This window comes from Papaver somniferum, chromosome 6 (genome assembly GCF_003573695.1).
Source record: "Papaver somniferum cultivar HN1 chromosome 6, ASM357369v1, whole genome shotgun sequence".
NCBI lineage: Eukaryota > Viridiplantae > Streptophyta > Magnoliopsida > Ranunculales > Papaveraceae > Papaver > Papaver somniferum.
In genome coordinates this window covers 55,648,346-55,660,968 of record NC_039363.1, presented here as the reverse complement: position 1 = coordinate 55,660,968, position 12,623 = coordinate 55,648,346, and the positions used below count along the sequence as shown (strand labels likewise).

The 12,623-nt window shown below is 35.9% G+C and overlaps 1 pseudogene; it reads right to left on the bottom strand.

The window, feature by feature from the left end:
• Positions 1–1,934: 1,934 nt before the first annotated feature.
• LOC113292163 lies at positions 1,935–2,034 on the bottom strand (annotated as a pseudogene).
• Positions 2,035–12,623: the final 10,589 nt, after the last annotated feature.

The window sequence follows — 12,623 nt, the reverse complement described above, 5'->3', positions numbered from 1 at the left end:
AGCATGCTTGGACCTAGGTTTTTGATGTTCTATGCTTCGGATTTACACTTGTTATTTTGAGAATCTACTTGTTGCAATAATTTAGAATCAAATTGAACGAAAAAAAATTGCATGAATATAAATATTGGATTAAATCACTTTGAATTTGGAAAATAGTGGAATCTTAGCCTCAGTGTTATTTTAATATTGATATCATCTTTGTTTGAGTTTGCTATAATTTTTATTGTGTTTTCTATTTTAGTTTTGAATTTAAGTCTAAAAAAATCCTTCACAAGTCTGAGAAACGACACTCTTTTTACCACTATCTATAAATCACATCAATTTTTGGCGCCGCCGACGCGGACTTGTTTTTAGGGTTTTAGATTTTTTTATTTATTTATTATTTTTGTCCTTTTTTATGTTTTTGGGTATTTATCTTGTGTCTGCAGGTTCTGGATCATAAAGAAAATTGAGCCAAAGAGTTTGGTGATTTCATAAAGACTTGGAGCTAAAGATTAAAGCAAAAAGAACAGAAAAGAAGACAATTTTATTTTAGACAATTTTAGTTTAGGGTTTGTTTATTTTCTTTTTTTAAAAAAAAAAACTGTATTAGGGTTTATTATTTTTGTAATTTTTCTTTACTTTTTGGACTTTTGGACTTTGGGACATTATTTTTTTTATTACCCTACGGAAGAGTACTTTAAATATAAATTGTTTGCAGAGAAGGAGGACAATTACGATATTGTCTCTGCACCTTGGGTTCGTACACTAGACATCGGAGTCAGTGGCCCGAGTCCGCTACAACCGATTCATCCCCCGTCTGGAAAGAGAGGTAAGATTCTAAACACTCGCGAATCCTCTGTCAGCGAGTTACTGAATTCCTTCGTATGCATGTATGTTGACGACTGAATACGGACATTTATTTTATAGTAAAGGGCAAGGCCTGGCCATACAAGATAAGGGTTCGGATTTCATCATCGTTCTCTTCTTGCCCGCTTTAGGAACACGTAACCTACGCAAACCTAAGCCTAAAATTTTGACTAGAACGATACCGATAGGGTAACGAGCTTAACAGGAAAGTCATTCGAAAAATATTGGTTATTCTTTTAAGCATACTTCGAAGTTCTTGACGGTTTCTGTAAGTTGAATGCGTGACTGCGCCGCCTTGTAATACCGGTGAGGCCTTGGGTATCAAATCTCCACCGAGCTTCCCTCGCCTCTATTCAACTTACGTTAACTCGGATTGATTCCAGAGGGGTTTGCTTAAATTGTAACGAATTCCCGTTCGAAGGATTAGAAGCTGGTCTAGAAACAATCTAAGTGGAGCCATCATGCTTTTTGTTTGCTAGAAATCAATAGGTTTGATTTGGTTGAGTCGGCCTTGATCTGTGTTTGCTTACCCTCCCAATTTATAAAATTCTATTATATGCCTGAACGTAAAAGAGACGCACTAGGTAGATTTGTTAAAGAGAAACCTAGTAGTTCGAAGCGTCTCGATTACCTTAATCTAGAAAGTCCGAATTTTGAAGAGTCTATTTTTGAACGTCCTTTGACTGAGGAGAGAATCCATGTTGCTCCGATAGCGCCAGAAATGGCAACTTTGAAAGCTTTGTTGAATCCAACTAGGACTACTCGTCCTTCGTGTATTAAGTTAGCTGAAACGGAGGCACCCTATGAACTGAAACCTGGGACCTTACAGATGCTCCCAATATTTTTAGGGAAAGAAAATGAAAACCCTTATTACCATGTTAGGGATTTTGAGGAAATTTGTAGTACCCTAAGAATTAGAGGCTTAGATGATGATGCTTTGAAACTTAGGTTATTCCCATTTTCCCTGAAAGATAAGGCCAAGTCGTGGCTGTATAGTTTGGACTCTGAGTCGATTGAGACATATGAACAACTTACATCTGCCTTTTTCAATAAGTTTTTCCCTAGGCACAAAACATCGTCAATTAGGACGCAAATATGCACATTTTCACAACAAGAGGGAGAATCTTTATATAGGTATTTGGAAAGGTTCAATGATTTATTATCCCAGTGTCCTCATCATGGTTTAGAAACGTTTAGGCTAGTTCAGATCCTTTTTCAATGAGTTTTATCAAACTCTGTTTTTGCTGCTGCTGAAGAGGAAGAACATGAAGAACATTGACGCACAAGCAACTGCCGCAGAAAACTATCGTTGTTTCACAGCAGAACCCATGTGTCGTTCATCACAGCAGTTGCATTAGGTCTTTAGCTACTATTTCTCCCTGTAACAGTGATTCTGCAACACCAACAAACTGTTGCGAATCGTCTGTATTATCACTTTTCATCTTTTTAATCATCTTTTGAGCCATAAATAAATATTTTGAGATCATGATTAATATGAGGAGCTAAAACCCATTGCTGAGGTGATAGAGGAAGCTATTTTTCCAACAAAAAGTGGTATATTCTTATTTATTTATTTATCGCAATTATTTTTATGATTGTTTTGCCTTGAGTGAAAATTGTTTGAATGATTCTTGTTAAGCAATTGTTATTTCTTTTGATAGAGCATGCTTGGACCTAGGTTTTTGATGTTATATGCTTCGGATTTACACTTGTTATTTTGAGAATCTACTTGTTGCAATAGTTTAGAATCAAATTGAACGAAAAAAAATTGCATGAATATAAATATTGGATTAAATCACTTTGAATTTGGAAAATAATGGAATCTTAGCCTCAGTGTTCTTTTAATATTGATATCATCTTTGTTTGAGTTTGCTATAATTTTTATTGTGTTTTCTATTTTAGTTTTGAATCTAAGTCTAAAAAAATCCTTCACAAGTCTGAGAAACGACACTCTTTTTACCACTATCTATAAATCACATCACTCCACCAGTAATAACACAACTAGGTAGTTTTGCTGGCTCTGAGGATTAGTTTGCTTGAAATGCAAACTTTCATATTTATAGACCAAGGAAGTTTGGACACCAAGGAATTTCCAAAACCGAAAATATTCTCAAGATATGCAATATATTTCCAAATTCGGTTTCCATAATTCCTGGAAATACTTTGTCCAAATAATGACCGAAATCTCTAAGAAAATCTTCAATTACTAAATGCACATTACTAATTTTTATTTTCCAAATATAAAATTAAAAACCTTAATTAAAAGATTCTCAATTAATTTTCGATCCGGGATTCTCCTTTAGCTATTAAGGAATATCTTTGAACAATAAAAGATAAGCGTTCACATGTTCAAAGTATGTCGATATCTTTACTTTGTAAGTCCTCTTTCATACTTACACTCTTGGAATCGATTTGACACACTTCCAAACAAGTTTAGAATTGGTTCATATGACTTCCAAGAACTATGTGATTGATCAAGAACTCTCAATAACTAAACATGGGTTTCACGGTTCTACCAAAAAAAGTTTCGGTTATACCTCCATGTGGGTACTGGAACTAGTCACGCTAGTTACCAAAACTTGGTTGACTAGGTACTAGGATCGGTTCCCAAATATATATGGTATCTAACTTGTATTTCTTGCACATGTCCATAGGATCGGTTCTCAATGTCTAAAAACATGTTGCACATGTTCATAGGATCGGTTCCCAATAACTAGAAATTTGTTGCACCTTTCACAAGGATCGATTCCCATCTTGTGATAGGTTGCACCTCTTACTAGGATCGGTTCCCCTTTTCCTACAGTCGGTCATACCAATTACAAAAAATTGATCATACCATCTCAGATGATTACTTAAGATCGGTTTCACTAATAAAAGTCATACCAATACAAAATTCAGGCCCTGTGAATAGTTTTACCAAGAAAATAAGCAAGTCATGAGCGGTTATACTAATCATACATATTGGTAGTTCAATAAATTTGCAATGAATAACATTACCTATAAGCCTAGCGATTTCCTTTTCGATTCACAAAACAAGTTCATGAATTTACTTCCTTTAAACGAATGTAAAACATTGTTTCCTAGGATGAAGTATTCACCTCATACCCATACATAATCACAATAGCATTCAAACGATTATGTCGATGTCTTATATACGAAGTTCAAAAGATAAGCGTAATACTTCGTATTCCTTAATACTACGTCTAACTAGAGTATAATCATTCATAGCGTCGCAGTTTTGTTTTCAATATGCACGACTTGAAAGATAGTTAGGGAATGAAACAGTTCAAGTCAAATATTACTAACCTCAAGTGGAAGGATGATGTCGTCATTATAGCTCCTTACTTCTTCACATTCTTCAAGTCTTCACGTAATACTTATAATGTCTCATATCTTAATACTTTCAAGTTAACATATACTAAGTTGACTCTAGTATATAATAAAGCGACTCTTTAAATAAGTTTTGGTTCACTAAAATATGACAACCATACTTGACATACCAACGCTTGGCGGGTTCAACCGATCTATTCTCTAACAATCTCCCCCTTTGTCAATTTTAGTGACAAAACTCTTACATCATATGGATAAATAAATTACAAGAATTCATTAAACATACGCTTGATTCCCAAATTCAACAACACAATAATCTGTATACATTCAATCCTTTAAATGCCACTGTTGACATTATAATAACAAAGATAATACTCCCCCTAAAGGTAAGATAGGTAGATTTTCAATCTGCACGTCTTTTTTATTTCCATTATCATATGATATGCTACTCCCCTTAGTTTATGCTTTACTCTTTCGTTAGATAAAACGTTTAAGCACCATTGTCCTTTCCCTTACTGATATCAATCAATATAAATCAATACCAATATCAGTTGTTTACTCCATATTTTTCTCCCCCCTTTTTGTCACAAAATGACAAAGATACGAGCAAATAAAGGAAAAACCAAAAGGATCTTACAAATCTCACAAGACTTGCAACCTATAAGAGTTAAGCACGAGGGTTCCACATACCATTTTTGATAACCAATATCAAAACAGTTACTACAAAGTAATTTTGTTTTGATATGTTACCAAGGAAAAAATTGCCCGAAGAAATTTTCCCTAATATTTTAGCAAACCAAAAATCGACTAAGCACCTTAGTTCCTTTGCTAAACCGAATGCACAAATACAATCGCTTGTTCGATAGGACCAAAATAAAGATAACTATATTTTTCTCATCAGGTTCTAATTATCCATATAACTTAGACCTTTCACTTTTAAGCAAGACAAGTACTAGGTTAGCTAACTAGCATTTCTTGTTAAGGCATTTGATTAGACTTGAATAACCGAAACCTCCACTTTGATAAGTCTAACTAAGATCTGAATTAACTTAGTTTCTCTTATCCGGAATCGAATTGGACTAAACAATTCATCCCGAAACCTTTTCCTTTTTTAAGACATAAACAATTCATACAAACCAAATAAATCAACTTGTATAATTATTTACCTCAACCGGAAACAATTGAAACAACATAGACATTAAAGCACCATAATTGCACCGAAATTTTGTAAGCCTAAACGATTGATACCAAACAATAAAGAAAGATAACAATAGTTTTTCTTAACCGGAAAAAATTGAATCACACACACATCCATACACAAGAAATGGAATAAAACATCAATTGCACCGAAATTTTGTTAAGCAAAAGCAATAAATATATGTTATAAAATCAGGCTTTTCTTAATCAGGAAAACGATTAACTAACAAAGTCGTTACCTCAAATTTCGCATCCTCTTCTCCAATAATGTTTGCATCTTCTTTCCAGGGAGAATTGATACTGAAATATCATTATGTTGTCATCCTCATGCAAGACAAAGTAACAACAACAACCAACCTTTACCAGAGAAAGGTTGAAAACCGGTTTTTAACTATTGCAAGCATAAGTTGAAAACCATGAAACACGTATGCTTTTATGCTAAACCAAATGATTCAACATATTGCGACTTTTTCACATATTGTTTCAATCAGAACCCCTCATGATCCTTTGATAAAGCCTACCAACATGGCATAGAATTTAATCCCGCTAAACCAAAAAGTCACCCAAACTATAAGGGTTCACAACATATGAGATCGAATATTAAGGTCATAAAATCCGAAATCAAACATCCCATAAACATTCATAGCAATAAGATAAAGCATTAAGTCACATGCTATGTAAACCAAAAACTATCACAAGAAAAATTATAAATCAATAATTTTTTCATAATAAGATAGTTTTATTCATAATAGACTTAATACAATCATTGAAAGAAATCAAAAATTGATGTCTATTTTTCTTGGATTAAGTATTCAGCATATAACTTAATCTCTAGTGGTGCTCTTGTTGTTCACTGAGGTTTCTTCAGTGCTCAAACTTTTAAAGCATGTCTCAAGAGACTTGTCTGCAACCACTTCTTGTTTCTCAACCTTTTCAACTTGAACCTTCATATCAGCAAGATCAGCTTTTGACTCCTCAATTTTATCTTTGAGCCAATCTTGATTTCGAACTGTCATTACCAGGTTGGTTCTTAGTTCTTCAAAACCTTGGATATAGTCAATCATATTATCAGAACGAATCCACTTGGTTTTGGTTGGATCTTGTAAATTGTAAGCCAACAAACATGACTCATCTTGTGATCCAACGAAACTATCGAAATCATAATCAGACATGATTTTTGATATGATTTTCTTCTTCCTTTCTGTATTGATTCCTTGACAATCCTTAACATTTTGAGCTTCCTCCTTATTAGTCTTTGTGATACTGTGAGTTATTGGAGGCATACTCAGTTTTATAAATAAGGATTGATCATGGTTTCAGAATACAAGAAAGAGATAGTTTCTATTTAAGAAGAGACAACTTTTGGACCGAAAATATCAGGAAATTCCGAAAATACTACAAGAATATATTTTATTTCCTTTGTCTGAACTTCTCGTGATGGAAGGTTTATTAAAATTCGAAAATTCTAAATAAAACCTATTTTTGGAAGATCATGATAAACATGAACACTTTTTAGACATACATGGATTCGCAGTCATCCATAAAATGTCACAGATTTTTCCAATGAATGATCACATAAAAATGTTCTCTTCATATTATTGTGCTTTTCTCATCCATAGTTAAGAGCACGAAAGAGGATGAGAGTGCACAATTTCGATACAACTAAGTTGTATCGGAGTAAGCTTTTTCTAGCTTACAGCGAGTATCAGAACCGTAGTTCATGTTTCTCCTTGGGAATTTCTGCCCAAAATATATTCTCCCAGAATAATGATCTTTTCTAACTCTTGAGATATGATCATGTGGAGAAGATGTACTGATGTGTGATGTTGTGTTTCCACAAAAAATTAACACACAGATTAGGGTAATCAAGGAAATCTGATTCAGAGAACCAGCCTGGAGAGGAAGAAGAGAAGATAAATTTACTGTTTCATTCATTCATGGCCGACAAAGCCAGATTTCTTACACATTTATTGGTTCCACCTTATCCCCAGGTGACAAACTGATTAAAGACGCGTGTAATTAATCTAACGGCTAAAGAAAACTAATTCCCCCCCCCCCCCAAACGGAAGATACACCCAATAACTAGTACACCCATAACTATTAATACTGGCAGACCCTGAACACAATAAGAAATAAGGTAGGTATATGACAATACCCACAGAAAAAACAACCCTTGTCCTCAAGGGTTAAAGTGTGGAAAATGAGCCGCAATATTGGCAGAGTCCACCCATGTGGCTTCCTTGCGGTGGCATTGGACCAGTGAATGAGTAGCTGCTCAACAGAGTGGTTACTATGCGAAACTATTCTGGAATCCAAGACTGCAATGGGAGTGATGATGACTTGGCCCTCATGATCCACCAATGGAAAAGTTGAAGAAGGGGTGTGTTGAGTACCTATCTTCTTCTTCAGTTGAGATACATGAAAGACAGGGTGGATACGAGATGTTGGAGGAAGCTGCAACTTATATGCAACAGAGCCAACTTTCTATAGAATTGAAAAAGTCCCATAATAATTAGCTGAAAGCTTAAAATTCTTGTGAAGGGCAACAAAGGTCTGTCTATATGGTTGCAGTTTGAGGTAAAATAAATCACCCACTTTAAAGGATCTACCAGAACGGTTCTTGTCAGCAAAAACTTTTATGCGTTCTTGAGCTTTGGTGAGACTCTTTTTCAGGAGAAATAACATTTCAGCTCTTTGTTGTAGGTATTGATCTACTGAGGCCACAGAAGTAACAATATTAGTACGGAAGGCTAAGTGAGGAGTATCATACCCATACAATGCCTTGAAAGGTGACATTTTAAGTCTGGTGTGAAAGTTGGTATTGTGCCACCATTCAGCAAGATCCAACCACCTTACCCATTGTCTTGGCTGATATCCTGTCATGCATCTTAGATAGGTTTCTAGACAGGCATTGACCCTTTCAGTTTGTCCATCAGTCTGAAGATGGTAAGATGTGTTGATTTTCAGATGGGCACCCAAATTCTTGAATAAGTCTTGCCAGAAGTTACTTGTGAAGACCCCATCTCTATCAAAAACTATAGAAGTTGGTAATCCATGGAGTCTAAAAATGTTATGAATGAATGCCTTCGCCACTGAAGAGGCTGTGTAAGGATGTTGGAGCGGAATAAAGTGGTTGTACTTGGTGAATCTGTCCACCACTGCTAATATGACATCTTTTATATCACTCTTGGGAAGACCCTCTATGAAATCCATGCTAATATGTTTCCAGGCTTGGTCAGGTATTAGTAAGGGTTGTAGAAGACCAGCAGGCAATGTATGTTCCCCCTTGTTTCTCTGACAGACATCACAAGCAGAGACAAGTGAAATAACTTCTTGTTTCAAGTTAGGCCAAAATAAATGAGTTCTTGCCCTCATGTAGGTAGCTTGCACTCCAGAATGGCCTCCCACAGCTGAGGTATGAAGAGGGTGAAGAATACACTCTCTCAGGTTGGACTGCCAATGTATAATCTAGACTTGTATCTCAATACCTCATCTTGGTAAGTAAAGTGTTGGTGAGAAGAAGGAGAGATGAGAAACTGAGTGGTTGTGCTTTGGTATCCTGTGCATAGATGGAGACCACCTCTTGGATCCACATAGGTTGAGAAAGAGATATAGAAAACAACTCAGCATGAGGTCTTCTAGATAGAGCATCAGCAACTGTGTTGTCTACACCCTTCTTGAATTGGATAGTATAATCAAAACCAAGCAATTTCATCAGCCATTTCTATTGCAGGCTAGTCTGAATCTTTTGTTCCAATAAGTACTTAATACTCTCATGGTATGTTTTGATTATGAAATGATGACCCTGCAAGTAATGCTTCCACTTAGTGACAGATGATCCCACAGCAATGAGCTCCTTCTCATAGGTATATAACCCTCTTGTTCTTGGTCCCAAAGGTTTGCTAAAGAATGAAATTGGCCTGTCATCCTACAAAAAAATAGCTCCAATGCCAGTATCACAAGCATCTGTCTCTAAGACAAATGGTTTGGAAAAATCAGGTAATGTCAGTACTGGAGTTGTAGTCATAGCTGTTTTAAGTGCATTGAAAGCCTGAGTAGCAGTGTCAGTCCAACAGAAGGAATCTTTCTTAAGTAATTCAGTAAGTGGTTTACTGATAAGCCCATAGTTTCTGTCAAATTTTCTGTAATATCCTGTGAGACCTAGAAATCCTCTGAGTTCCTTAACATTGGCTGGAATAGGCCAATTGGTCATAGCAGAAATCTTAGATGGGTCAGCCACCACCCCTTGTGCAGTGATAATATGGCCTAAATATTCCAATTCAGGTTGAGCGAAGCAGCATTTAGATATTTTGGCAAACAATTGATGTTGTTTCAAAAGAGAAAGGGTGATTTGTAAGTGTTTGGCATGAGTTTCCATATCAGGACTGTAAACAAGAATATCATCAAAGAAGACTAAAATGAATTGTCTGAGGTAAGGTTTGAAGATGTCATTCATCAAAGCTTGAAAAGTTGCAGGTGCATTGGTTAGGCAAAAAGGCATCACTTTAAATTCATAATGTCCTTGGTGGGTTCTAAAAGTTGTTTTGTAAATGTCTTGCATAGTAACCATGATTTGATGATAGCCAGACCTTAAATCAATTTTAGTAAACATACAAGACCCATGTAATTCATCCAATAGTTCATCAATTATGGGAATACGAAACTTATCTTTGATGGTGATGTTGTTGAGTTTCCGATAATCCACACAAAATCCCCAACTATTATCCTTCTTCTTGACCAAAAGAATGGGAGATGCAAATAGGCTATGACTGTGTTGGATGATGCCACTGTGCAACATTTCTTGTACTAATTGTTCAACCACAGACTTCTGGACAAATGGACATTTATATGGCTTCTGATTTACAGGACTTGAGTTGGGTATAAGAGGAATAGAATGGTCTAAGGATCTGTGGGGTGGTAGTTGGGTGGGTTCAGCAAAAACATCTTGAAACTCTTGAAGGACTTCAGAAATGATTGGTGGAGTAGGGTGTGGAGGTGGAGTAATAGTGATAGATGTCAGCTGAGCAAAAATACCAAGAGAATTATTCTTAAAGAACTGCTTCACTCCTTTAGGACCAATCTGTTTTAAGGTAGGTGGAGAAGTATCTCCCACTAATGTAATGTATGTGCCTTTGTAAGCAAAAGTGATACTCAGGGTAGACAAGTTAAAAGTAATATCACCCAATGTTTTTAGACAGTCAGCTCCCAGGACTATGTCACATCCACCAAGTGCAAGTAGCCTCAGATTGCCTGCAAAAGAATGGTTATGCATTGTCCACTGTAAGGAATTGCAAATCCTATTACTGACAGTTTTTTCACCGTTAGCAACTGTAACAGATAGATTAGCAGTGGAGGTAATATCACAACCAAGGGAAGTAGCTAAATCACAGTCAATAAAGCTATGAGTACTCCCTGTATCAATGAGAACAAAATTTTTACGATTATTAAGAATCCTGGAATGCGAATAGTGTCTCCAATGGCATTTCCTGTAAGTGCATGAAGGGAAATTTCCATGTCACTCTCAATTGTAGGAGGATCTTCACAATCAGTGACTGCTTCTTCCTGTTCACTAGAATCTGCCTCTTCTTCAGTAGCTACCATTTGAAATAGTTGGTGCTTCTTACAAAAATGGACGGGCCTATAAACCTCATCACAATTAAAACAAAGCCCTAGAGTCTTGCGTTTCTGCATTTGGTCAGGTGTGAGTCGTTTAATAGGTAGTGGTGCAGAAGTAGAAGGCTGAGTGGTGAGTGTTGGTAATGGGAGCAAGGGTGGGAGGGAAGTAGGCTTAGGAGAAAAATTTGGTGTCTATATTGTTTAATGGTGGAGAAAAATTTATTGGTAGGCCTGGTAAGTTTTTGTTGATTATTGAGAGTTTGTTCTTGCATCCTAGCAAGTGAAAATGCTTGCATTAATGTAGCAGGATGAAACATACTGATAGAGTGTTTGATCTCCTCCTTTAGCCCACCAATGAAACTCATCACAAAGTAGTTTTCATTCAACATAGGATAATATCGAAATAAAATCCCCTTTAAATTCTCAAACTACTCAAAATAATCATCTACAATAGTGGTTTGAGATAACTTACTGAATATGCCTAAGATGTTGTCATTTGTAGGATTTTCGAATTTAATACAAGCATGCTCAGCTATCTCAAACCAGGAAGTAATAGATCTAGTGGACTGCAGATTGGTTAACCATTTATCTGCTTTTCCCTCCATATGCATAGCTGCCATAGTAACCTTATGATGTTCATCTCTAATGTTGTTGAGCAAGAAATACCTGTCACACTTTTGAATCCAGCTTTTAGGTTTCTCCCCATCAAATCTTGGGAAATCCATATTTGGTAAACGTTGGACGTTGTTAGAATCACGACCCAAGCTTGTGGATAATTGAACATTAACCCTCCGAGATGGAAAGAATTTGTATGAGATTCTCCACCTGGATCTCTTGTTTCTTCCTGTCTCTTGCCTGTAAAAGTCTCCATATATTTATAAAGTCGTCTATGGACAATACAAATTCCTTCAACTCTTTGTTTTGCGCAGCGAGGTCGTTATATTGTAAACAAAGGGTGTTGTATTGTGAAGAGATATTATCAATTTGTTTAGTAACTTTCTCTGAAATTTTTTGAAGATCTTCATTCACGTCTTTAATGGTAGGATGATTTTCTCCACCCATTGAGAGGATAGAACGGCTCTGATGCCAATTGTTGTGTTTCCACAACAAATTAACACACAAATTAGGGTAATCAAGTAAAGTTGATTCAGAAAACTAGCCTGGAGAGGAAGAAGAGAAGCTAAATTTACTGTTTCATTCATTCATGTCCGACAAAACCAGATTTCTTACACATTTATTGGTTCCACTTTATCCTCAGGTGACAAACCGATTAATAACCAGCGTGTAATTAATCTAACGGCTAAAGAAAACTAATTCCCCCCCCCCCCCAAAACAGAAGATACACCCAATAACTAGTATACCCATAACTATTACTACTGGCAGACCCTGAACACAATAAGAAATAAGGTAGGTATATGACATGTGAATTTTCAGAGATGGATAAATCTCTCTTAATTCTATCAATGATATTTTCATAAGATTTTCTCATTATAAGGATTTCCTTATGGTGCACATCAGCATGATTATCTGAAACAATTATCAGAAATTCCTGATTGTTTCTTTTGGCAGAGATTCTCTCTTTCCCTTTCTTCTAGAGTCGTTCTTCATCAAAACAAGAATTGTTTCGATAT